The 24836-nt window shown below is 36.5% G+C and overlaps 2 long non-coding RNA genes across 5 annotated transcripts in view; one reads left to right on the plus strand and one right to left on the minus strand.

Moving 5' to 3' along the window:
- The window catches only part of LOC111097009, a 32559-nt gene extending 25437 nt beyond the window's left edge, over nt 1-7122 (plus strand). The window contains exon 4 of the long non-coding RNA XR_005363201.1: nt 6670-7122. This is a non-coding gene — a long non-coding RNA (uncharacterized LOC111097009). The remainder of the gene's footprint in view (nt 1-6669) is intronic.
- LOC102156547 overlaps nt 1-24836 on the minus strand; it is a 146320-nt gene that overhangs the window by 19389 nt on the left and 102095 nt on the right. For 3 of the 4 annotated variants that reach the window (XR_005363193.1, XR_005363195.1, XR_005363194.1), the window contains exon 8: nt 20079-20212. This is a non-coding gene — a long non-coding RNA (uncharacterized LOC102156547). Of the gene's footprint in view, nt 1-16535; nt 16672-20078; nt 20213-24836 lie in introns of those variants that run through there. The other variant, XR_005363191.1, reaches the window with a different exon arrangement.

Genomic DNA, 24836 nt, shown 5'->3' on the forward strand with positions numbered 1-24836 from the left:
CAACATCCCCTGTAGCTCTGCCCATCTACCCCTGCCCACCCACCGCAGGCCTCATTCATTATTGCATAGCCAGCACTAGGAAACTACCCACCATCAGGCTATATAGATAATTAGTGAATGAATTTAAAAATGCATAAAAATCTCCAATAACTTTTCATCAACCTCTGGATAAAAGTCAGTGTTTACAATGACCTTCAAAGCCCAGGCTGATCTGACCCCTGTTACTATTTCGGACTTTATTTCTTAATGTTCTTTTTATTCACTCTGCTCCACATATACAAGCCTCCTTGTAGTTCCTCAAATAAGCCAGGCCTACTTCCACGTCAGGGCCTTTGCACTTGCTGTTTCCTCTGCCTGGAATGCTCCTTTCAATTATCTATCTCTATCTTAGAGGCTTCTTTCTCACCTCTAGATCTTCTCAATGAAATCTTCTTACTTCTTATCCCTTATTTCAGATGTCTATTTATTGTTTCTTAAAAGATTACCCTAAAATTTAGTGGTTTAAACAGCAATTATTTATTATTTAAGGTAATTCTGCAGGTAGATAGATGTTTCTTTCCTACCTGGGAGCAATTACATTCAGCTGAAAGCTCTGCTGGTATATCTCAGTTCTCCTCTCTACAGGATGACTCATCTTCCAGCGTCTTTCCATGTAGTTCTCTGCTCCAACAGAATAGTCAGGTCTTGCTTAAATCATGGAAGGTAGCTCCAAAGTAGGAGTGTTCCAAGAGGATAGGCCCCAAGGTGATGGACTTACCAACTTCAGCTTACATCATACTTGCAAATATCCTATTGGCCCAAATCATTCACATAGCCAAGGCCAGCATCACTGTAGGAGATTACATAGGGTGTGAACACCTGGAGGTATGGTTTCTTGGAGAAATAAGTTAGCTGGACATTGGTCTGTCAACTGTCAACTTGGAGGCTATCAACTAATGGTCTACCCCACTGTGCTCTCTAGCCCCAAGTGCTTCATATCCCTCACACCTGCAAAATTTACTGACCACCCTGAAGACTCCTCAGAGTCTCATTCCATTGAGGCCTCCAGTTTGGGCTTGAGGTTTAGGATGATATCATTGAGATTAGGTCTAGGCATGACAATTACTCAGGTACCATTCCTAGAATTGTGGCTCCCTAGCTATATTTAGTTAAAGCTACTTGTAACTGAATCAAGATCATTCTTTGCCTCTCAGCTCCAAGGTTAAAAATGCAGCATATGTGGGGTGCCTGGGTGGCCCAGTTGTTTAAGTATCCGACTCTTGGTTTCAGCTCAGTTCTGATCTCAGTATCATGAGATTGAGCCCCCATGATGTGCTCTGCACTCAGTATGGCATCTGCTTGAGATTCTCTGTCTCCCTTTCCCTTTACCCTCCTCCCCACACTCAAGCGCATGCTCTCTCTCCCTCAACTAAATAAATAAATCTATAAAAGAAAAAAAAAAGAAATGTAGCATATGTCTTCCTTTCCAGTGGTCAGTAGGATTTAGTATGCTTACCTTCAGGCTTTCTCTTCTTATATAATTTAAAGATTTCCTTGCTCTTCTCTCAGAACAGGTATAGAGGATCTTACTGTTAAATTGTAGTTCTTCATCTTGATAATTGCCAGTTTCCTTTTTTACTTTCTCTTCCTAGACATTTCAGTTACCTTTTCCCTAAAACTGCATATATATTAGAAACACCCCCAAATTTATTGAGTTATGTCAACAGTAATTCATTATTTATAATTTTTTCTCAAATGTGTCTGTATGTAGTGCTGTAAAGGTGCATCTTTTTTTAAATTTTTTTATTTTTTATTTTTTATTTTTTTAAATTTATTTTTTATTGGTGTTCAATTTACTAACATACAGAATAACCCCCAGTGCCCGTCACTCATTCACTCCCACCCCCCGCCCTCCTCCCCTTCTACCACCCCTAGTTCGTTTCCCAGAGTTAGCAGTCTTTACGTTCTGTCTCCCTTTCTGGTATTTCCCACACATTTCTTCCCCCTTCCCTTATATTCCCTTTCACTATTATTTATATTCCCCAAATGAATGAGAACATATAATGTTTGTCCTTCTCCGACTGGCTTACTTCACTCAGCATAATACCCTCCAGTTCCATCCACGTTGAAGCAAATGGTGGGTATTTGTCATTTCTAATAGCTGAGTAATATTCCATTGTATACATAAACCACATCTTTATCCACTCATCTTTCGATGGACACCGAGGCTCCTTCCACAGTTTGGCTATCGTGGCCATTGCTGCTATAAACATCGGGGTGCAGGTGTCCCGGCGTTTCATTGCATTTGTATCTTTGGGGTAAATCCCCAACAGTGCAATTGCTGGGTCGTAGGGCAGGTCTATTTTTAACTCTTTGAGGAACCTCCACACAGTTTTCCAGAGTGGCTGCACCAGTTCACATTCCCACCAACAGTGTATGAGGGTTCCCTTTTCTCCGCATCCTCTCCAACATAGGTTGTTTCCTGTCTTGTTAATTTTCCCCATTCTCACTGGTGTGAGGTGGTATCTCATTGTGGTTTTGATTTGTATTTCCCTGATGGCAAGTGATGCAGAGCATTTTCTCATGTGCATGTTGGCCATGTCTATGTCTTCCTCTGTGAGATTTCTCTTCATGTCATTTGCCCATTTCATGATTGGATTGTTTGTTTCTTTGGTGTTGAGTTTGATAAGTTCTTTATAGATCTTGGAAACTAGCCCTTTATCCGATACGTCATTTGCAAATATCTTCTCCCCTTCTGTAGGTTGTCTTTGAGTTTTGTTGACTGTATCCTTTGCTGTGCAAAAGCTTCTTATCTTGATGAAGTCCCAATAGTTCATTTTTGCTTTTGTTTCTTTAGCCTTCGTGGATGTATCTTGCAAGAAGTTACTATGGCCGAGTTCAAAAAGGGTGTTGCCTGTGTTCTTCTCTAGGATTTTGATGGAATCTTGTCTCACATTTAGATCTTTCATCCATTTTGAGTTTATCTTTGTGTATGGTGAAAGAGAGTGGTCTAGTTTCATTCTTCTGCATGTGGATGTCCAATTTTCCCAGCACCATTTATTGAAGAGACTGTCTTTCTTCCAATGGATAGTCTTTCCTCCTTTATCGAATATTAGTTGCCCATAAAGTTCAGGGTCCACTTCTGGATTCTCTATTCTGTTCCACTGATCTATGTGTCTGTTTTTGTGCCAATACCACACTCTCCCTCTTCGCCGATGACATGATACTCTACATAGAAAACCCAAAAGTCTCCACCCCAAGATTGCTGGAACTCATACAGCAATTCGGTAGCATGGCAGGATACAAAATCAATGCCCAGAAGTCAGTAGCATTTCTATACACTAACAATGAGACTGAAGAAAGAGAAATTAAGGAGTCAATCCCATTTACAATTGCACCCAAAAGCATAAGATACCTAGGAATAAACCTAACCAAAGATGTAAAGGATCTATACCCTCAAAACTATAGAACACTTCTGAAAGAAATTGAGGAAGACACAAAGAGATGGAAAAATATTCCATGCTCATGGATTGGCAGAATTAATATTGTGAAAATGTCAATGTTACCCAGGGCAATATACACGTTTAATGCAATCCCTATCAAAATACCATGGACTTTCTTCAGAGAGTTAGAACAAATTATTTTAAGATTTGTGTGGAATCAGAAAAGACCCCGAATAGCCAGGGGAATTTTAAAAAAGAAAACCATATCTGGGGGCATCACAATGCCAGATTTCAGGTTGTACTACAAAGCTGTGGTCATCAAGACAGTGTGGTACTGTAAAGGTGCATCTTGGTTCTCCTCCCTCATCACCATCTACATCTTGGTGTCATCATCCAGAGTCTATGCATGTGGCCTCTTTCTCCAGAAGGATAGTCTGAACTTCCCTACATCATAGCAGCTGTATTCCAACAGAGCCCACACAGAATTATCAAGGTTTTATAAGGGCTAGGCCTGGAGCTGGTGTTTCTGCCTCTTCTATTCATTAAAGCTAGTCATGAGGCCAGTTCTGATTCAAAGAGGGAGAATATAGACCCAATCTTTTAAGGAGAAGAGAGTGAATACAGGAAGAGGAGGAATTGTTGGTGGTCATCTTTGGGGGCTATCTGCTACATCGATTATTCCTGGTTTTATTTTCTCCTAAGCTGTTATTACTCTGTATTTATCTTGTTTATTATCTGTCTCCTATACTGATGTATAGTTTAGAACATTGGGGAATTTTGTCAACTTTATTCACTGCTGCATATGCCCAGATTATTGCCTGTCACATAGTAGGTTCTCATATATTTTTCTAAATGAATGCTGAGTCCTCTAAACATCCCCTCTGGGATAATTTTCCTGTTCTCTTTACCTGGGCATTTATTATCTATGTAGTCCCTCATGTCAGATTTGAATACACAGTGTTAACATGCATTGTATTTTCTGTGACTGTATCTTTCAGAGTTAACTCTGGCATCATTAGATTCTTCGCTTTGTCTGAGTCTTCTGATATGGAATTATGATGCACAATGTGATGTCAGCTTGGCTGGTTGGGCCTAGGGCCGCTTCAGAGTGCTTTTGGTCTGCTTTGTCTCCACATATTCCTGGATGGTCATTATAAAGACTGATCCTTCCATAGAGTCAATATGCTGGGAAAGTGACACTTTCTCCTATGTGTTGGGGATGTCCCCAGCCCCCTCCCCACACACATGGTTACATATCCCCAATACAAACACACACACACATACACACACATATATATCACATATATGTATGCATACATATATCTCTACATTAAATAATATGAATGTATATTTAAGACATGGATGGGAAAAATAGAAGTAAAAGACACACATATTAGATTTAACATCATGATAAAGTGTAGAAATATTCCATACTCTGAGATTCTGAAGAAACCTAAATGCTGGCACCTGATCATATTTGCCAAATAGGAAAAATTCAAAATTTTCTAGTATTTTTAGGGTTAGGAGAACCAAAAGCTGATGTAAAATGATTTATTTTTATTGACCTGTGTCTTTTCTTTCTTTACTCCATTCCACTGTAATTTTTTCTCATTCCTTTTCATTTGGCTATGCCTTTCTCCAGGTTACAAAAATTTCTTGGAGATTTCATTGGAAATGTAGTGTTACTTTCTCTCAATTTCTGCCTCTAAGTCTCAGTTCTCCAATGATATTTGATTTGGCAGTATGTGATTGTTTTAACTCTGATTTTATTTGGCCTGTAACTTCCTGGTGAAATCTTTGCAGCAGGGAATTTCCTGTTGCTTTGATACAATATTGTGTTAGAAGTAGAATTAGCCATATCTACTATGCCTTTAATTTCAGAAACCACACATACAAATAAATATGCCTAATTTTTTTCAAGTCACACCTCATGTGATAATGAAAGATATTTGGGTGACATATGAAAATCATATTAATGGATGTTCATCTAGTTAGTGTCTGTGGCTGGAAGTTACAAATGAATTCAGTGAATACTACTTGATTTGTTGTGCAGAATGAAAACAACTATTGTTTGCTTATAGGGTTTCTGTTTAAGCAAGTGAATTATCAGAGGCATGAGACAATTGCTGGCAGGATTTTCTGGGTGAACTTTAAAATAAATAGGGAGATGGAAGAAAGTGAAACATATAAAGAGATATTTAACTATTACACTCAAAGCAAATGTTGAGAAAGAAGATGGAAGGGTCCTGAAATATATCATGAGACATTTATGAATTATTAAAAAGAGAACCATAATATTGTCATCCTTTCATGTCAAGAATAATAAAATAATAGTATAAATTGACAGCATATATAGACAATGGCGCATAGCAAGTGTCCATTGAGAGGGGAGCCTGAGAAGGTCTCTAGGCTGTGCAGGAGAGGGAGAGAGGAAAATTATTCCCACAGGGGTGCCAAGCTCTTCTGCTCTACTCCCCACTCCCTGGCAGGAAAACAGTCCTGGTTGCCAGCAGCTGCAGGAGCTCCTGACTTAGGGAAGTACCTAGGAGGCCTCTGCCCTGGGGATGGCAGGAAGGCCCATGCCTGCAAGGGGAGCCAGTGTGAAAGCCAATCCTGCCTTGTGGTCTGTACTGTTAGGAGAAAAAAGAAGGGTACTGTGCCCTCCGGGTGCCCCTCACCTGGCTGCTTCCCTGGTGGGCATGCCATGAAAGCTGAGATAATATTATCATCCTTTCATATCAAGAATAATAAAATAATAATATAAATTGAGAGCATATATAAACTTCTGGAGGAGAGTAGAAGCAAAATATGATTGTAAAATTGATTGCTTTTCTGAAATAAAATTAGGGGATACAGGCACTTCAGTAGATAAGAATGTTTAATCACATTTTCTTTGCTAACAAGTTCATATCTCTGCCTATTTGTTTCTAGAAAGACAATTTACAAACTTGCTTACAAGTCAAAGTAAGAAGAATCACTAAGTATCCTCCATCAGAACAATTTTGAATATTGCTCTTTCTTATCTACCAAACTTGATTTAAGGAATCAAAGTTTGGACAAAAAGGCTGGAGTTTTTCCTCTATTTTTACCTATTGAATTTTGTGTGTTTGAACACTAGCATTCCAATGAAGGAGAATTATAAAACAAGGAAAACATTCAGCCCACTTTCCCTAATAAAGTTTATATAGTCTTACGACCCTTTCAGTCTGTAGAATGAGAACCTCCTCTCTCATTTTTTTATCAGCAGAAATGGCCCTGTGGTATTCTGATCAGTCTTTTGGCCTAGACATTGCCTAATGTCCGGTGGCAAAGACCTATTTGAACTGGAGGTTCAGATATATCTCCTCTCTGGGATATAGTTACAGTTTGAGCAGTTTCTCGTCATGACGAAGAGTGACCTCAGATTTGGAGAAATCAGGAGAAAAGGGAACATTGCTTCAAGAGTGTATGCTGTTGGGAAATGCTCTTATCGGTCACGGAAAATTCAGGGAGAAAATGGAGTCATCATTCATAATCATTTGTTGTTGGAAGACCCCTATATATATGTTATATACATATGGCACTCTTGAGACACTGAGAAGAAACGTCTACTCACACTTCTACCCTCTTCACTTCTAAAACTGAAATAATCAGGACATCTCGGTGGCTCAGTGGTTAAGCATCTGCCTTTAGCAAAGGGTGTGATCCTGGTGTCCCAGAATCCAAGTCCCTCTTTGGGCTCCCTGCATGGAGTCTACTTCTCCCTCTGCCTATGTCTTTGCCTTTCTATCTCTCTAGGTCTCTCGTGAATAAATAAATAAAAATCTTAAAAAAAATAAAAAATAAAGCTGAAATAATGAGAGATTTGTTATACTATTTTCTTTTGGAGATACATTTACATGGGTTTTGTAGAAATAAAATTCTTTGTTAGCCAAAATAAATGTTGCTGTTTTCATACTAAGGCTGTTCATTTTTACAATATAAATATTAATTTAACATAAATATTTTCTAATTATAGATTTAATTCTTGTCATTAGTAATCTATAATGCATAGAAAACATAAAATAAATAACAATGATCTTTAAGCCCTAAATCTAGATATAAGAGATGTTAAGACTAGTACATTTTCTTCTAATATTTTTGAGTGCACACACACATACTTTGCATAGTTGAAGTTATACTGTCTATATTTCTTACATATTGCACTGTTTTTATTCACTTTATATTATGGACATTTTTTACATCTTTAAATGCTCTCTGTAAACATCACTTATAAAAGCCCAATTATATTTCATCATAAGATTTATTATAACTTATTTAGCACTCCCTAATAAGGGAGTTGTATTTTTTTTAACACTGAAAGCAGATTTATTGAAACAAATGATCCAAAAATGTGAAATAACCATGCCAAAGACCCTCCAGGAGACCTGGGATGACATAGTAGGAACATGAAGCAAGAACAAGAAACCAATAAGAGATACCAAGTGGAAATGTAAGTATAAAAAATATAACTGAAATAAATAATGAGATAAATGGCAAGATAAATTTGAAGAAAAATGAAATGGTAAATTAGAAAATCAGACGGAGGAAACCATAGAAAATATAAAAAGAAAGTGTAAGGATATTGAAAATAGACCATAGGTAGGACAGTATCGTGTCCTAGCAAAGAAGGAGAATCCATAACTTTGCCTGGAAAGTAAAGAAGAGAATCCATAACTTTGCCTGGAAAACGCAAGAAAAGCTTAAGGAACAGAACTCTTGAACCGAGATTGGATTTATATTAAATTTTTGTAAGTAATAATATTTTAATGCATAAATATTTAAGTGTATTTTGATAATTTTCTTAGATTTTACTTTTAGAAGTAGAAATATTGGTTAAAAGGAGTAAATATTTCAAAATTGTTCTTGATATCTCTTGTTAAATTGCTCTCTGCAAAGATTATAATACCAATGTACATTAATGAGTACTAATGAGATCCATCTTATCAAGTCATTGGCAATGGTGAACATCATTGGTTCCTGAAAAATCTTGTGCTTTAGCTTTTTCCATTGAGCATTTTTTTTAAATTTGTCACCCACTTACATTTCTGCTTTGTGAATTGTTTATTGCTGTTTATTGCTTTGTGAATTGTTTAAACAATTACATTTGTTTATGGAGACTTTAATGTTTTTCATTATCAAGAATGTTAATTTCTAAAGGTAAAGTAGTAGCTCATGTACTAAATTTAATTTTAGAGAAATTCTAGGAATTCATCTAATCTGTCCATTAGTTAAACAGTTCAAACACTCTCTACCATCTTTACAAATATTATGATGCAAAAGTACAGGTTGCAATGATCATGTCATTCTGCTTGTCAAAAGTCTTTAATAGCTCTTTAGCACACAGAGTAAAATCCAAAGCTCCCTAAAACATAAATACAAGGTGTATTTTCATTTTTTCCCTTACTATACTATTCCTCTATTAGTATTCTTCACCTCTTTCTGGACTTCTCCTATCTCCATTAAACTTAAATCCCTGTCATATGAGAAAGACTATTTTCTGTTCTTCAACTTGCTCCATATAGACTCTCTCTGTGCTATTAAATCTATCTGAAGCTTGCATCTGTAACTCATTTAAGGCAGCTTGTGTTCACCTCCTCAGTAGGCCTATCCAGACATCCTTCAACCGGAAATAACCTCTTCCCCCTCATCATACTTGGTAAATCTCCAGGAAAATTTTGCATTGGGAGTAGCATTGATGCAGCCGAACAGTGGAGAACTCGTGTCAGGTATCATTAGGCTTCCTTGAAACCCTTCACTTCCTTGTTTTCTATTTTTCCCAGCCCCTCTTTTCTCTATCCCTGTCCGTATTCTGTTTGCCTTTAATAGTTAATGATTCTATTCTCATAACCACATCAATTCCTCTTTTCTGTTGTCTTTCTGTTGACCTGGCAAAATCACAAATCTGGATGAATCCAATTATCATTTTTACTTGTGTACTAGGTCTATTGGCCACATGGGAAAATCTTGCAACTTGTCGGGCTCTTAAAATTTCTTTCTTTCCGCAATGATTATTTCAACTCCTCCCCCCGCCCTTTTCTCATCTCTCCACCTAACTCTCCCTATTTCCTCTTAGAAAATAACATTGATTTTTTTCTGCTCTACAGAGAAAATAGAAGTCACCCCGTGGCCCAGGTCTTGATATCAGGGTTGTGAGTTTAAGCCCCACTTTGGGGTCCAAACTGAGTGTGGAGCCTACTTTAAAAAAATGGGGTGGCTGGGTGGCTCAGTCAGTTAAATGTCTGCCTTCAGCTCAGTTCATGATCTCAGAGTCTTGGAATTGAGCCCTGCATTGGGCTCCTTGCTCCGTGCGGAGTCTGCTCATTCCTCTCCCTCAACCCCTTACCCCCACTCATGCTCTTTCTCTCTTGCTCTGCTCTCTCTCTCTCTTAAATAAATAAATAAATAAATAAATAAATAAATAAATAAATAAAATCTTGAAAAAAGAAAAAAGTAACCTTCACACAACCTCTTTCTACTGTATTCTTTGTCCTTGACTGTCTATAAGATCTTGTCATTCACAGATGATGCCCGAGATTATACACCCATATGAAATACTATCAATCAATTCCCAAACTCCTTGCTTTACATGTGTATTATTTTTTAGCTGTCATGATACATTGCTCCTCCCTTCACACCCAAAATTCTTAAAAGATGTTATCCGTAATTTTTGTCCCTGTATTCTCACCTTGTCTTTACTGCTGAATTCATAACAATGCATTCCAGTCTCTGAATCTCCAAATATACTTAAATTAGATTTAACAAAGGTTTCTGTGTTATTAAATGCAGTGGGAAAACATCAGTCATAATTTTGTTCATCTGGGGTGACATTTTGCTTTGTTAATCAAATCCTGCTTTCTGAAACACTGTCTTCTTTTGGCTTCTGGGACAACAATCTAGCAATATGCCTCCTCATTTACCATTGTCTTTATTGGATCTTTCTCCTCTTGACCCTTAAGTTTCAATGTTCTTTGGGGCTCTTTCATGTTCTTAATCACACAGAATTTCAGGGAATCTCATTTACTTTCACGGCTTCAATAACCATTTATATGCTGATTTACCCTTAAGTGTATTTCTTGCCTGAGTTTATACCTATATATCCAAATCCCTCAGGATATTTCCACTTGAATACGTTTTATCAGGAACTTCAACATCAGCATGCTTATAACTGAAATCATCATTCCATCTTCTCCCTCCTCCTATAGATTTGCCCCCATTGCATTCTTTCCTGAGTCTTTAGGATTATCTAGTTTTTTAAGTTAGAGCCTTGGGATTTATCCATTACCCTTGTCTTTAATTTTCTATACTAATCTGTAACAAAATCTCATGCATAACTTTTAAATATCTCTCAAATACATCCATTTCCTTTTATTGCCACTACTGTCATCCTGATTTAGGCCATCATCATCCTTTTACTGGCTTAGAGTAATCACTTCCTTGCCATGAGTCTTACTACTCTGTCTCCGAAGCCAAAATCCTTTGGATGTCACATTTGATCATTTTTCTCTCATGCCTAAAACTCTTCCATCCCTTCTATTTGCCTTTAGGTTAATGGCCCCAAACCTTAAGATGTTAAGATAACCTTAAAGCCTTTCAAGATCTGCTTTGCCTTCTGTTCCAACAACATTAGGCTTCGTTAAAATACTCCCTCACTACTCTGGGTCTTTGAACACACTCTCTGCTGGAACAAGCTATCCCTTCCATCTAAGACTTTTTTACTACTCCTACTCCTGACTCTACTCACATAACAGCTAGGACATAAACTCATCTGCCAAAAAGGGGCATCTCATTTAATGCTGAGAAGGGGATTTTTCTGACTCTTAAATGAATAAAAAACATATTCTGTGTAGTGCCTAAAAACATATTCTGTGTAGATGCTCACCGGTTAGGAATTATTTTCTCCAGCTTGAGTAACTGAGAAATTGGAGTGGATCTCTTTCACTAGATTGGCAAGCCTCCAAATGCTTTTATTCTCTGTGAGTTTCAGGACTGTGCTTTTAAATCTAGTAATTTGTAGTAATTATAGTGTTGCCTTTTTAATGAGAATATTGACATAAAGAGGTGTTACCATTTCTGAAATGATCCTCAGAATTTTTTGACTATATATTTCTTATATATTATTGTTCCATTCTTCCAAAATTCTTAGAAATTCATTGACAAAGATGTTTTTGGGCCCATTATGACTATGTCCGTTATGACAAATGTCCTATTTTTTCATTCAAAAGGCACATTGGAGAAATTAGATATATTTATCATATAAAAGGTGGTTCTATTTCACATCACCTAAAAATAGGCAAATACATAACTTTAAGGCAGATGCCACAATTTTGTGATATAAATAGCTATCATTTGAGATTTATAATTGCATCCAAGCTATTCAGTACGTATGAGTCATCATTAGAAGCCTGTGTTTTAAGAGATATATATGTAAAATATCACTTTACTGATCTGATGTGGGAACAAGCAAGAATTTAATCATAAAAATGATTACTTGTGTAAATGCTCAGTTTTAGGTAAAATGATGCAGGATGCAATTCATATACATGATTCAAATCCCATAGATATCTAAACATAATTTTCAGAAAAAAGAAACCTTGAGATGTTTTTCCAGGCTGTGATACAGTAGCAAGTTCAAAAGTGAAAAATCTCAATAAAACATAGTATTAGTTCATGTTGTAGGACAAAAAATAGCTTGAGTAAATTCAGCCCTAAACAATTGGATTTTATTAACTGTCTTATATGGGTGGATGCAGGTGTGGTGGACCATTAGACAAGCATCTCTGAAAGTACCCAAGACGCTGTAAAACCATCGGGGAAGGCTGAAAGTAGGATTCTTCTCTCAAAACTGCAAAAGCAATGACGTAGGGAATTTAATATGAGATGAAACAGAAACTCAAATTGTAAAGGGAGAAAAAATCTCATCATAAGTAGTAAGCAGTTATAGACTAGGTCATGTGGGTATGCCATTGCATGATAATTTGATACTTTCATCTCCAGGCCACCTTTCAATACCCCCTTTTCAGATGAGTATAGTATTTTTCTCTTCTCTGCAGATATGTGAGCAGATATACTTCTCATTTCTAATGAGCACCAGATTCTCCCAGTGTGTAAATTAAGCTCTTTTGGAATCCACTACCAGGCCACAAGGGTATCATTCAGTACATTGAAGTAGTAATTTACTAAATGGGACCCTCATGGCCCAAAAGAGTTCATGCAGCTTCCCAAATGGCTACCTTAACCAGGCGGTGGTTTATGGTCTGGAGAACCTAATGAGTATTCAATTATACTATTACATTTAGAAAAGGAGACTCATATTTTCCCAGAAATTGTAGCTCAGCTTTATGCTTTAGCTCAGAGTCAGGTTATTTTTAGCTGCCTTATTCCCACCAGGCTTTTTCCTCTCTTATATTTTATATTTCACTTCTGTTAGGTTGCCTAAGTAGCACTCCCTTCCCTCCAGTTAATGATTCTATTGGATATTAGTTACCATAATTGTTTCACTAATTGGCTTCATTTGAAACAATGATTGTTAGGAAAGGTGATAAACACTGAAAAGTCTATCACTTGATCTCATTCATTATTCTTCCAAATCATTTCAATACTAAGTTTTCTACTTGGAAATTTAAAAAAACACTTAAATTTTGATCAAGCCTTTATTGCAGCATTAACAGTATAGTATTTTCTGTGTAGGCACCCCGCTATTGTTCAGCAATGACCACTTCAGAATTATTTTGAACTTTTAAAAGATTATCTCTTTGATATGTTTAAAAGTACAACAAAGAAAATTAAGTTCAATATTTTATGAATAATTAGCTAACTTAAAAGAGTGTGACATTAGAATTTCATATCGCTTTTGAAATTTTAAATTTGATCTGTTTTTAGTTCATAGGACAATATTGTTCATCAGTAGAAGGCTAAGATGCTGCCATTTCTATATTCTCTAGGTGGCAGCTTAGCTCCATCTTTAAACATTTCCCTTTTAGTATTTTTCTCACTGGCATTTCATTTAAAAACTGGTAACATAATGCACAACAACATATAAAATGAATACAGCCAAACATGATCTGCCTGCCTTTAATGTCTTGACAAGGTTTTTCATGTAGCTTTGCCACACTGCTGATTTTAATGGAAGGACTTAGAGCAGCACTCCAAAAAGTGTTATTTACCATTTTCCTCATATGAAGGTCAATAACTGGATCTTTTATGATGAAGCTTTAGTTATAAGGCATCAACCTGTTTTAGATTTTGTACTTTTCTGCTTGGGTTTTTGAGCCACTTGTCATGCTATGTAGTCACATTTGAGATATATTTGCTTCCCTCTATTACAGTTACATGAACATTTGGTTCTGAATGTCACAATACCTTTATTTTGTTCAGTTGGAGCCCAAGTGGCTTCCTGAGAATTATGAAAATAGGGGCTTAACTCCAGGATAAGAAATCACATTATCTTGTAGAGCAAAATCTCAAGTGGGAGGGAGTGATTTTGACCTTAAAGGGATATTTGGCAGTCTGGAGACATATTTGGTTGCTGTGACTTTAGGGTAGGGAATGCTATTAGCATCTAGTGGATATAGGCCAGGGTTTCTGTTAAACTCTCTCAATATAGAAGACAGTCCTCCACAACAAAATTAATTCAGCCCAAAATGTTAGTGCTAAAGTTGAGAAATCCTGTTGTAGAGAAAGGGAGCCAGAGTGGTATAATATCAAATTGGTGCAAATATTTAGTAATCAGCACAATGAATTCATAATAGTTTACTGAAGGTCATAAACATTGTAAATATCCTTTGGAAAAATAACTTTTTTTCACTAATTTAGCAACAAATTTCTCACAAATCTATCCATTTTCCCTATTAATCCTACTCATTGCTTTTCTCAAGTGGTTAAAAAAATAAACACCGTTATTGCTCACGTCTTACTTTGCATATCTATAACTCAGGAAATCTCTTTATGAAAAAGTTATATTTACTGAGTACATAGAGAATTAGTCTGCACAGTTGTCAATATTTATATGAAATTTTTTTTCTATTTTGTAAGTCAATTTTATTAAAACAGGTTTGAGATGTCTCAAGTTTATTAAACCTATTGACTGTGGGATATATTAATTAAAATTATTGAAAATCAAGGTTTGAGTATTCTGAAGTTCCTAAAGAGTTTAGTAAAAAGAAGCTACTTAATTTATCATTGCTAAGAGACTGTGAAACAATGACAAACTTGTTTAGCATCCTGAGACTTTGCTACAGCTACAATTTATCATCATGTTTTGCCTGAAGAACTATTTTGTGACATAATTAAGAGTATATACCATCTACAGATTCATCAGGTATTCTGTTATTAATAGGCCAAAATGGTAAATATTTTGGCTGCCCTATGCTCTCCTTAGATCAGTGATTTTTCAAATGACATCTTATTCTAAATCCCCAGATATAAAATGAATTAAATTTGCATTACTTTTATTGTTAGGGAGGGAGGACTGCCTTGCTTCTTGGAGCAGACATAAGGAAGGCACTGTCCCAGAAATCCAGCCTTCTGTTGAAAGTGGTTTGAAAACCATTGGCCTAGAGCAGGAGCATGTCAAGTGTGCTTTAATCACTGAATTTTAGTTTTTATGGCATGTACGTGTCCATCTTAAGGAAACAAACAAGCAAAAAAAAAAAAAAAAAAAAAAAAAAAGGAAGAAAACCCTTTCCTGGCCTCACATCTCACATCCCTTCTAGCCGCTATCCCCTTTCTTTTCTCCATTTCTGCATGCAAGTATTTTACATCCCTCACTTCACGTTCTCACCTTTTATCCACTCCTAAAACCACTTCACCTGCTGCTAGTTCTACTATTCTACAGATACTGCTTTTATCAAGGTCACCAGCCATCTCCCTGATGCTGATGGACACTTTGCTCTCATCTTGTTCCACTTCTTTAACACCATTAACACAGTTGGCCCCTTCTTCCTTTTTCAAACACCCTCCTGGCTCTCCTTTTTCCTTACTGGCTTCCTTTGTACTTTGTCCTTAACTGTAAGTGTTGCAGTTCTTCAAGAGTAAGTTTTGAGCTCTCACATTCCTTTCTCTAAACTTTCTCTCTAGTTTATCTTATTTCTTTTTTTTTTTAAGATTTATTTATTTATTTGAGAGAGGGAGAGAGAGAGAGAGACTGAGCAAGTGGGGGAGGGGCAGAGGAAGAGGGAGAGAATCAGATTCCCCGCTGAGCAGGAAGCCTAATGCAGGCTCCATCTCACAACCTTGAGATCACAACCTGAGCTGAAACCAAGAGTCTGACACTTAACTGACTGAGCCACCCAGGTGCTCTAGGTTATCTTATTATTTCTGTGATTTTAAATACCATCTATGTGTTGATAACTCCCATATTTTACATCGTCAGCTAGATCTCTCTGAGCTCCAGATCTACATATCCATTTGCGTACTTGAAACCTCTTCCTGGTTGGCTCCTCTTCTCATCTGCTGTCCAGAGTCACTCCAACTAGAAACCTGGAGTCATGCTTTATTCACCATCCACATCCACCATCAAAAGCTCCTATCTGTACTTTCTCCAGTCACATGCTACAGATCTCTTCACACCTTTCAATCTCTGTTACTGCTATGTTTAGCTAAGTCTCCATCATTTTTCACTTCAAGAACCTCCTAAATCATCTTTCTGTTTTTGCTTTAGCCCTCCCCTCATCCATTTTCCACAAGGCAACCAGCATGGTATTTTAAATAGCAAATGAATTATTTATCTTTCCTGCTTACAATTCTTACATTTCCGGGGGTCTCTGGCCGACCCCTTCGTGGCCCTCGTACAATCGCTCACGATTATGGCTCGAGGGTGTGGATCTCTGGCCACCTCTGGCCGCCCGGCACTAGCGTCCTGCTTCACCTCCCTGGAAAGTCATTTTAATTTTTTTCTTTATTTTTATAATTGTTTTAATTAGAGTTGTGTGGTTTATTTCTTTTCACTTTGGTCATTTTTCATTGGGAGTGTTCCGCTGTGTTTCTTTAGGTGTATTTGTTGCAATGACTTTGTAATTTGGTGATTCTTTTTGTTGTTATTTATTCAAAAGTGTTTTTTATAATAAATTTATTTTTTATTGGTGTTCAAAAAAAATTGTACATAGAATAGAGTCCTATTTTACATAGAATAGAGTCCATACTCCATGCTATGGTGTGGGTCTGTCTGCTTCTCCTATGTCAGTTTCTGCTACTTCAGCTTCTTTCATACTGATGTTTTAGATGGACTGACCTGGAATATTGGAAGAAAGCAAGTTTTTTTTTTTTTTTTTTTACCTCCATGTCTTTACACTTACCTTCCTCAAGTTCTCTTCCCTGGCTCCTTGCATATCTAGCTCATTTTCATCCTCCTCTTATCTTAAAAATTCTCTCTCTAATGAGTAGGTTTTTACTCTTCATTATCTTTTTATTTTATTTGTTTACCTGTTTATTTGTTTGTTGTCCAACTTATGCCAATTTAGGCCTCATGAGGACAGGGAACTTGTCTTTCTTTCTTGTCAGGAAGCTTGTAGGCACTCAGCACACATTTGATGTGTGCATCAACAAGTTATTGTACTAACTAATCATCAGATTACGTAGGAAGGTCCAACATAGTAGACTTGTACACATACCCTTGCCCTGTACATCTTGACTTTAAAAAGGAACAGATGACTCAGTAGGGGAATTTGATAGTTGGCGTCTAGTATTTGAAGATGTGATATGGAAAGCAGGATTAGACATGGGTTTGGTATCTAGAAAACAGAACTGAGAATATGGGTAGAAGTTAAATTTGGGACAAATAGTGAAATAGTAGGTGCTTGGGAGTTGGTGAGCTCTACTTCACTGCAGATGTTCAACTGTAGTCTGGATGACAACCTGTCAGCAAATGGTGGCAGGATTTCTTGCTGGTCATTAGAACATGATCGAGGGGTTTCTAGGGGCCCCTTCTTCTCTGAGATGCTCGAGTTTTGCTGGTACAGAGGAATTCTTTATCTCCCAGCATTAATCTATCATTGTGATCCTATGGATTGTTCTTTTTCAAGTCACACCTTATTAGACGTCTTCTTAAAACCTCACTGTTACCTCAGAAATAATGCAGAAACAGAAGCTATTTTCTTTTTGTTTCTATTTTGAGAAAGAAATGTTAAATAACCAAAGAACTAGATATAAATTATCTTCCTGATGGCTTAATCTTTTAACAAACATATGTTTAAAAAAATCAATATGTGCTTTTGGCATTACTTTCAAAGACTTTTCTACACTTATGTAAAACAGAATCAATAGGAATATACCTTTGTTTACTTGATTATCCTTAAAAGTTACCATCATGACTGGAGCTGGGATAGTCAATTCTAAAATAACTCCACATATTACAGTTTGAACTTTACTTTTTAATAGCATCATTAACTTGCCAACATCTCTCTTAATATTTTCTGTGGAATTTCTTGTTTACCTTTAGTTAACAGCTAAATTATTTGATGTGAGAAATAGTGGCTTAGAATTCTTCAAACATTAATTGACTGACTTTTTGAAATCATAAAATATCTTAGGCTAGGTCTTATCATTGAACACAGCATTAAGAGAGGCTAATCGTCCTTATTTAACTGAAGAAAAGTCACATCTCCAAAGGTTGTTTATATTTTCTCATCAATATACTAATCACACCCTCTTGCACTATTGGTGTGAATGCAAACTGGTGCAACCCCTCTAAAAAACAATATGGAGGTTCCTCAAAAAGTTAAAAAATAGAACTACCCTACGATCCAGCAATTGCACTATTAAATAGTTACCCAAAGGATATAAAAATACAGATTGGAAGGGATACATGCACCTCGATGTTTATAGCAGCATTATCTATAATAGCCAAATTATGGTGACAGCCCATGTGTCCATCAACTGATGTATGTATGAATAAAGAAGTAGTACACACACACAGAGACACACACACAATGAAATATTACTCAGCCATAAAAAGGAATGAAATCTTGCCATTTGTAGTGACATGGATGGAGCTAGAGAGTATTATGCTTATCAAAATATGTCAGAGAAAGACAAATACCATATGATTTCACTCATATGTGGACTAAGAAACAAAACAAATGAGCAAAGGGGGAAAATAAGAGAGGGAGGCAAACCCAATCAACAAACTCTTAACTATAGAGAACAAAACTGATGGTTAACCAGAGGAGGGGTGGGTTGGGGGATAGGTTAAATAGGTGAGGGGATTAAGTAGAGCACTTGTGATGAGCACTGGGTGATGTATGGAAGTGTTGAATCACTATATTGTACAACTGAAACTAATATGACACTGTATGTTACCTAATTGGAATTTAAATAAAAACTTGAAAACCATAGCAAATCCTGTAAGATTTTTCTTTATGTCACATGATGATACGTGACTCTGAAGAGACTAGTACAAGAAAACCTAAGTTCAGTCATCTGATATTTAAAACTGTGGTTTCTCATTAAGGTCATTTTCATAAGGTGTGGAATAAATAATATCTTTTTTTCAAATACTGTGCAATTACATGCTACTTTGGATGTCATGGTTGGGATTTACTCATGCTTTTGATGTTTCTCTGGCCAGTTTTCACCTGATAAAGTCCAGACCCCATAAAAAAACAATGCTCTTTTAAAAAAATGCTCTAGATAGTGTTTTTTAAAAAAAATTATTTTCTTTGTGTTATCCATTTCTAGTTTCACTTTTTTGGGGGGAAGTGGATAAGGGTGGGAGGGGCTGAGAGAGACTCTTAAGCAGGCTTCATGCCCAGCACAGAGCCTGATATGGGGCTTGGTTTAATACTCCTGAGATCATGACCTGGCCCCAAAATCATAAGTTAGATGCTTGACCAACTGAGCCACCCAGGGGCCCCTTCAGTTTCACTTCTTACTTACTTTGCTTTCCTATTTTTACAAAAGCAATGTATCAAGTATTTGTTGAAGCTTGCCATGTGAAGGACATTGTATAATATCTTCTACTTCTTTACTGTAGTCTGTCCTTCCTTTGTTGTTATATCTATTGCAGGTGAAAGTAGTTTTGCTGAGATTCATAAATTCTTTTGTTTTTGTCCTCTTTCTGCTATTTTTTAAAACTTTTCTTCCTCTTTTATTTTCTACTATGGCATTTTGAATTTATCCCTCTTGACCTCTTGGGAATCCTTTCCACCATAGTCTTTACTGTGAAGTACTATGTATTAGTTTTTCTCTTGCTGCCCTAAGAAATTACAAAAAATTTAATGGCACAAAGCAACACAAATTTATTATTTTGTAGTTTGGTAGTCAGAAGTCTGAAACAGTTCTCACTGAACAAAAAATCAAGATGTCACCAGAGCTCCATTCCTTTCTGGAAGTTCTTGGGGGAAAATTCATTTTCTTGCCTTTTCCAGCTTCTAGAAGCCATCTGCAATTCCTTGGTTCCTGGTCCCGTTACTCCATCCTCAAAGCCAGTAATTATGGGCAAGCTTTCTTCATATTGAATCATTCCAAAACAATTCCTCTTCTATGTCCCTCTTTAACTTTCAAGGACCCTTTAGATGACATTGGGGCCACCTAGATAATTTACGACAGTCTCCTATCTTGAAGTCAGCTGATGAACGACCTCAATTTCTCCTGCAACCTTATTTTCCCTTTGCCATTATTATGCCTACCATGAATACCTACCTCTCTATCTCTTGATGTTTGCAATGTCTCTTCCAGCTGAGTCACTTTCTATCAGTTGGAGGAGGTTGTCCTGTTCTTCTTGTTCTCTCCTGTGGTTTCCACATTTGTCTCTGGCTGCCTGGTTGCTGCTGCCTCTGAATGATTATATAAAAAATATATATGTCTTACCTTTTTGAATTTAAAGTACATTGAAACCACAATTAAATTGCTTTGCTATCTAAGTAACTTTGAAAAAAATATGTAAAGATTGCTGACCACCTTTTTCTGCCTTTATTTGAATTATTTACAGTGGATCTGTTTTCTTCCTCTGTCCTTTTTCTAACATTTAAGTATTTTCATGCCACTGGAGAATAAAAAGGAGTATACAAGCCAGAACCACTCTGAAAACATTTAAGTTATTAATAATTTTATTTTTATTCACTACTTTTTCACAATTTTTGTGGTTTATAAGTGAATTGTACAAATGATTCATATACATTCTTTGCTCATTTTAGTTTTGATATGAACCTATAGAACTGCACTGCTGCCACAATCTTTCTGTTTTATTTATTTTATTTATTTTTAAAATTTATTTATTCATAGGAGACACACACACACACAGAGGTGGAAACATAGGCAGAGGGAGAAGCAGGCTCCATGTAGGGAGCCCAATGTGGACTTGATCCTGGGAACTCCAGGATCATGCCCTGAGCCCAAGGCAGATGCTTAACCACTGAGCCACCCAGGCCTCCCTCTTTTTATGTTTTAAAGCATGTTCATTCTTTATCAAACTCAGCACCCAAAAAACAAACAATCCAGTTAAGAAATGGGCTTGAAGAAGACATGAACAGACATTTCTCCAAAGAAGACGTACAAATGGCCAACAAATGACATATGAAAAAATGCTCCATATCACTTGCCATTAGGAAAATACAAATCAAAACAACAAAGAGATACCATTTACTCCAGTAAGAATGGCTAAGATTAATAAGACAGGAAATAACAAATGTTGGTGAGAATGTGGAGAAAGGGAACACTCTTACACTGTTGATGGGAATGCAAGTAGATATAACTGCTCTGGAAAACAGTATGGAGGTTCCTCAAGAAGTTAAAAATAGAACTGTGCTATGACCCAGCAATTGAACTTCTGGGTATTTACCCCAAAGATACAGATGTAGTGAAAGATGAGACACCTGCACCTCAGTGTTCCTCAAGAAGTTAAAAATAGAACTATACACTATGACCCAGCAATTGTACTACTGTTTATTTACCCCAAAGATACAGATATAGTGAAATGATGAGACACCTGCACCCACCTGCTGTGGACACAGCAATGTCCACAATAACCAAGCTGTGGAAGGAGCCATGATGTCCTTTGACAGATGAATGGATAAAGAAGATGTGATATAAAATGGATTATTACTCAGCCATCAGAAAGGATGAATATATACCATTTACATTGATATGGATGGAAATGGAGCAATGTTATATTAAGTAAATAAGTCAATTGGAGAACGACAAATATCATATTGTTTCACTCATATGTGGAATATAAGAAATAGTTTAAGGGACCATAATGGAAGGAGGGGAAATAGAATGGAGAAAAATTAGAGATGGAGACAAACCATAAGAGACTCTTAACTCTGGGAAACAAACAGGGTTGCTGAAGGGGAGGTGGGTTGGGGAATAGGGTAACTGAATGACAGGCCTTAAGGAGGGCACATGATGTGATGAGCACTGGATATTATGCTATATGTTCACAAATTGAATTTAAATTAAAAAACATATGTTCATCCTATTTTTGTCTTGTTATGTATAAGCTAGGTATTTAATCCTAGCACCATCTTTCTGAGGAAAAAGTTCTCTAATTTCCAGCATATAAGGCATTTGTATAGGTGATAAATTTGTTACTTATATACACTTGTTAATTCTTACCTAATTTCTCTTAGACATAAAGGACACAAGTGTCACAGGACTAACCATCTTATCTCTTAGACATAAAGGACACAAGTGTCACAGGCCTAACCAATGTGTATCTTGGTATTTGGGATGCTGTTATTTCTTAACATAAGGATAACTTTTCCATTTATGACTTCTCTGAAACAATGAAGACCAAACCTACATGGAATTTTGAACCATGATCAGGAGCAAAAATCTTGGGAATTTTTGGAAAGGAAGTAATTTTTTTGCAATTTAAATTTACTTTTCACCATAGGAAAGATATTGGACTATTTCAATTCATTGAGCTCCACCTGTTTCAAATAAACAGGTCCTTTATACAATCAATGAAGTCAAACAAAGCACTACAGTTTCTGAATTCAGTACAAATTATTTTTCATTGTAAAGGATGCCTATCATTGAAAAATAGCTTCTCTATTCATAGCAATGATGAAAGAATGACATCTTCCTTTTATTCAGTTATATGAATACGTTTCCTTTAAGACCCCATTTTAACATTGCTGACTCTTCAGGCTAACCTCTTAGGGTCAATTTAAGGATATGAAATACATGTGTGCAAATTCTGTCACTAAACTGAGACAACTCTTTGGGTCACTTTCTGTTCTCTGTGCACAAGAATGGGCCGAGGGCTTTTCCTAAGTGAAATTGAAATATTTGTCTTTTTATCAGGACTTTTTAATTTGATTTAAGTAGATTTTTTGAACCAAAGGAAAAAATTGAAAATAATTTCTCCAACATAACTTCTGAGTTATGATATTGTACAGAGATCACTGTAAAGAAAGGAAAGAGTTTGATACAATGGATATTGGAGGCTTTACCTAAAAGTGCCAAAAGGTACCATTATTTGGTAATTTGCACCTGGTTCATATGGCAAACATTGTGAAGTCTAGAGGAAAATGTGAACAACAGAATCTCCATTTTTAGTTTTGATACTTTTGTTGCAGACCGACAAGAGCTAGAAGGTTCAGTCATTTATCTTGAAATAATGAGAGAAGTTTTTCCTTTCTGAATTAGTTAGAAAGTTGGTACTAAAACTGCCTCAGGGCATGGACTGTGAATCCATGTGTATCCACACCAAGTCATCTTTCATTTAAGTGTGTTTAATAAATCATCTTCCTAACTGGAGCTGGGGATATAAAAGTTCATGCCTCTGGCACAGCTGAAAAGGAGAAAAAGATCGGGAGCATGGAAGTTTTAAGAAATGTAATTTTATTTTCAACTTGGGTTTTCTGACATATAAGGAAAAAAATGCTATTTAAAAAATATTGCTACTAGTATAAAAACAGTTGCTCCTAGATGGCTCAAATAACAAAATTTGAAAAGCTGAAGATAGCCTAGCTTTTGTCCAAGATTCAACAGATTTCATGGAGCAAATGTTGGACTGAAGCTTCATGAGGACAGGGTTAGGTGACCATTCATTGTTGAATGAATTAGTAAAAGTGGAAATTTTAGTTTCTTTTGACTCCTTTAGGTTTGAGATAAGTTTATTTGGATATAGGTAAGGACATAGGTTTTGATACCTTTTGCTGAAGAGATTGGCCATAACATTTTTTTTTCCATCAAGCTTGTGTGTTTTCTCTCTGGTTGGTAGTTTCACAGGATCTTGAAAACTTAGCATTTATTCACTAAACAGGTTTGTAAGCCATTCCTCAAGTTTTGGTAATTTTATGCATTCATTCAGTAAGTAAACACATGTTGAATGCCTGCTATGTGCCAGGCAATGGTTGTACCCTAGCCTTATACATTTGTCTCTCTGCTCTTGGGGTTATAGACATATATGCAGTTACAAATCAATATAGAGTAAGTGCTATAATATACTTAGAACAATGTGTCCCAGAAACATATAAGATAAGATATAGACCCAGATTTGAGATTTAAGGAAAATTTTTCTAGAAGGAGAAGCATTTGAGCTGAAACCTTAATTTAAATGTAAGAGAGCTAGAAGATAGGAGTACTCAAGCAGGCAAGCATGATAGATTTTGGAACTATAAGTGCTTTAGAAGCACTTTGGAGGAGAGAGTGGGGAGAGCTGAAGCTGTCACGGTGAGCAAAGGCCAGGTTCAGAAGGTCCTTGAAAGTCATGCCAAAGGGTTTAGAATTTATCCTTAAAGATTAATTAAAATAGGAAAAGTAATAAGATGCAAGAATGCTGAATAGTCATTGAAAGCTTTTAAGGAAAGAAACTATATAACCAGATCTGTATTTTAGAACACCCACTTTTTGTAGGGTGAGAAACAGGTGGAGAAGATTCAAGGCTGGTTGCAAGAGCCTAGTAAGAGATAATCATAACTTGAAGCAGAGATGTGGCTGTGGGTATTGGAGACTATGGGCTGGTTAAAGAGATCATTATGAGAAAGAATGTCCAGATCTTGGTGATTCATTGGACATGAAGTACACAAAAGACCAAGGTGTTAGTCCTAGGTGACTCCCACGAGTATTAATGGAGTCTTAAGGAATCTTAATGGACTACATGGTACCATTTACTGAAGAAGGAGGATCAGGATGAGGTAGAAATATAGGTTCAGTTTCAGGCATGTTAAGTTTTAGGTACATGTAGATAATTGAAACTGTCTAGGAGGTAGTTAAATACATAAGGCTAAAGCTAAGGAAAGAGATCTGAATGAAAGATGCAGGTTTGAGCATTATCAGCCTAAAGGTGGAAATGGAAACCATGGAAACTGATCTGTTTGCTCAGGATGAACATAAAGAGTCTTATAGTGTGATCCATAGGGACAGTGGTTTTTAATAAATGACAGAAGAAGAGGAATTGGCCAGGGAGACTGAGAATGACTGAAGACATGGGTAAGAGGTATATCAAGA

The sequence above is a fragment of the Canis lupus genome, chromosome 8, assembly GCF_011100685.1.
Source record: "Canis lupus familiaris isolate Mischka breed German Shepherd chromosome 8, alternate assembly UU_Cfam_GSD_1.0, whole genome shotgun sequence".
NCBI classification, from domain to species: domain Eukaryota; kingdom Metazoa; phylum Chordata; class Mammalia; order Carnivora; family Canidae; genus Canis; species Canis lupus.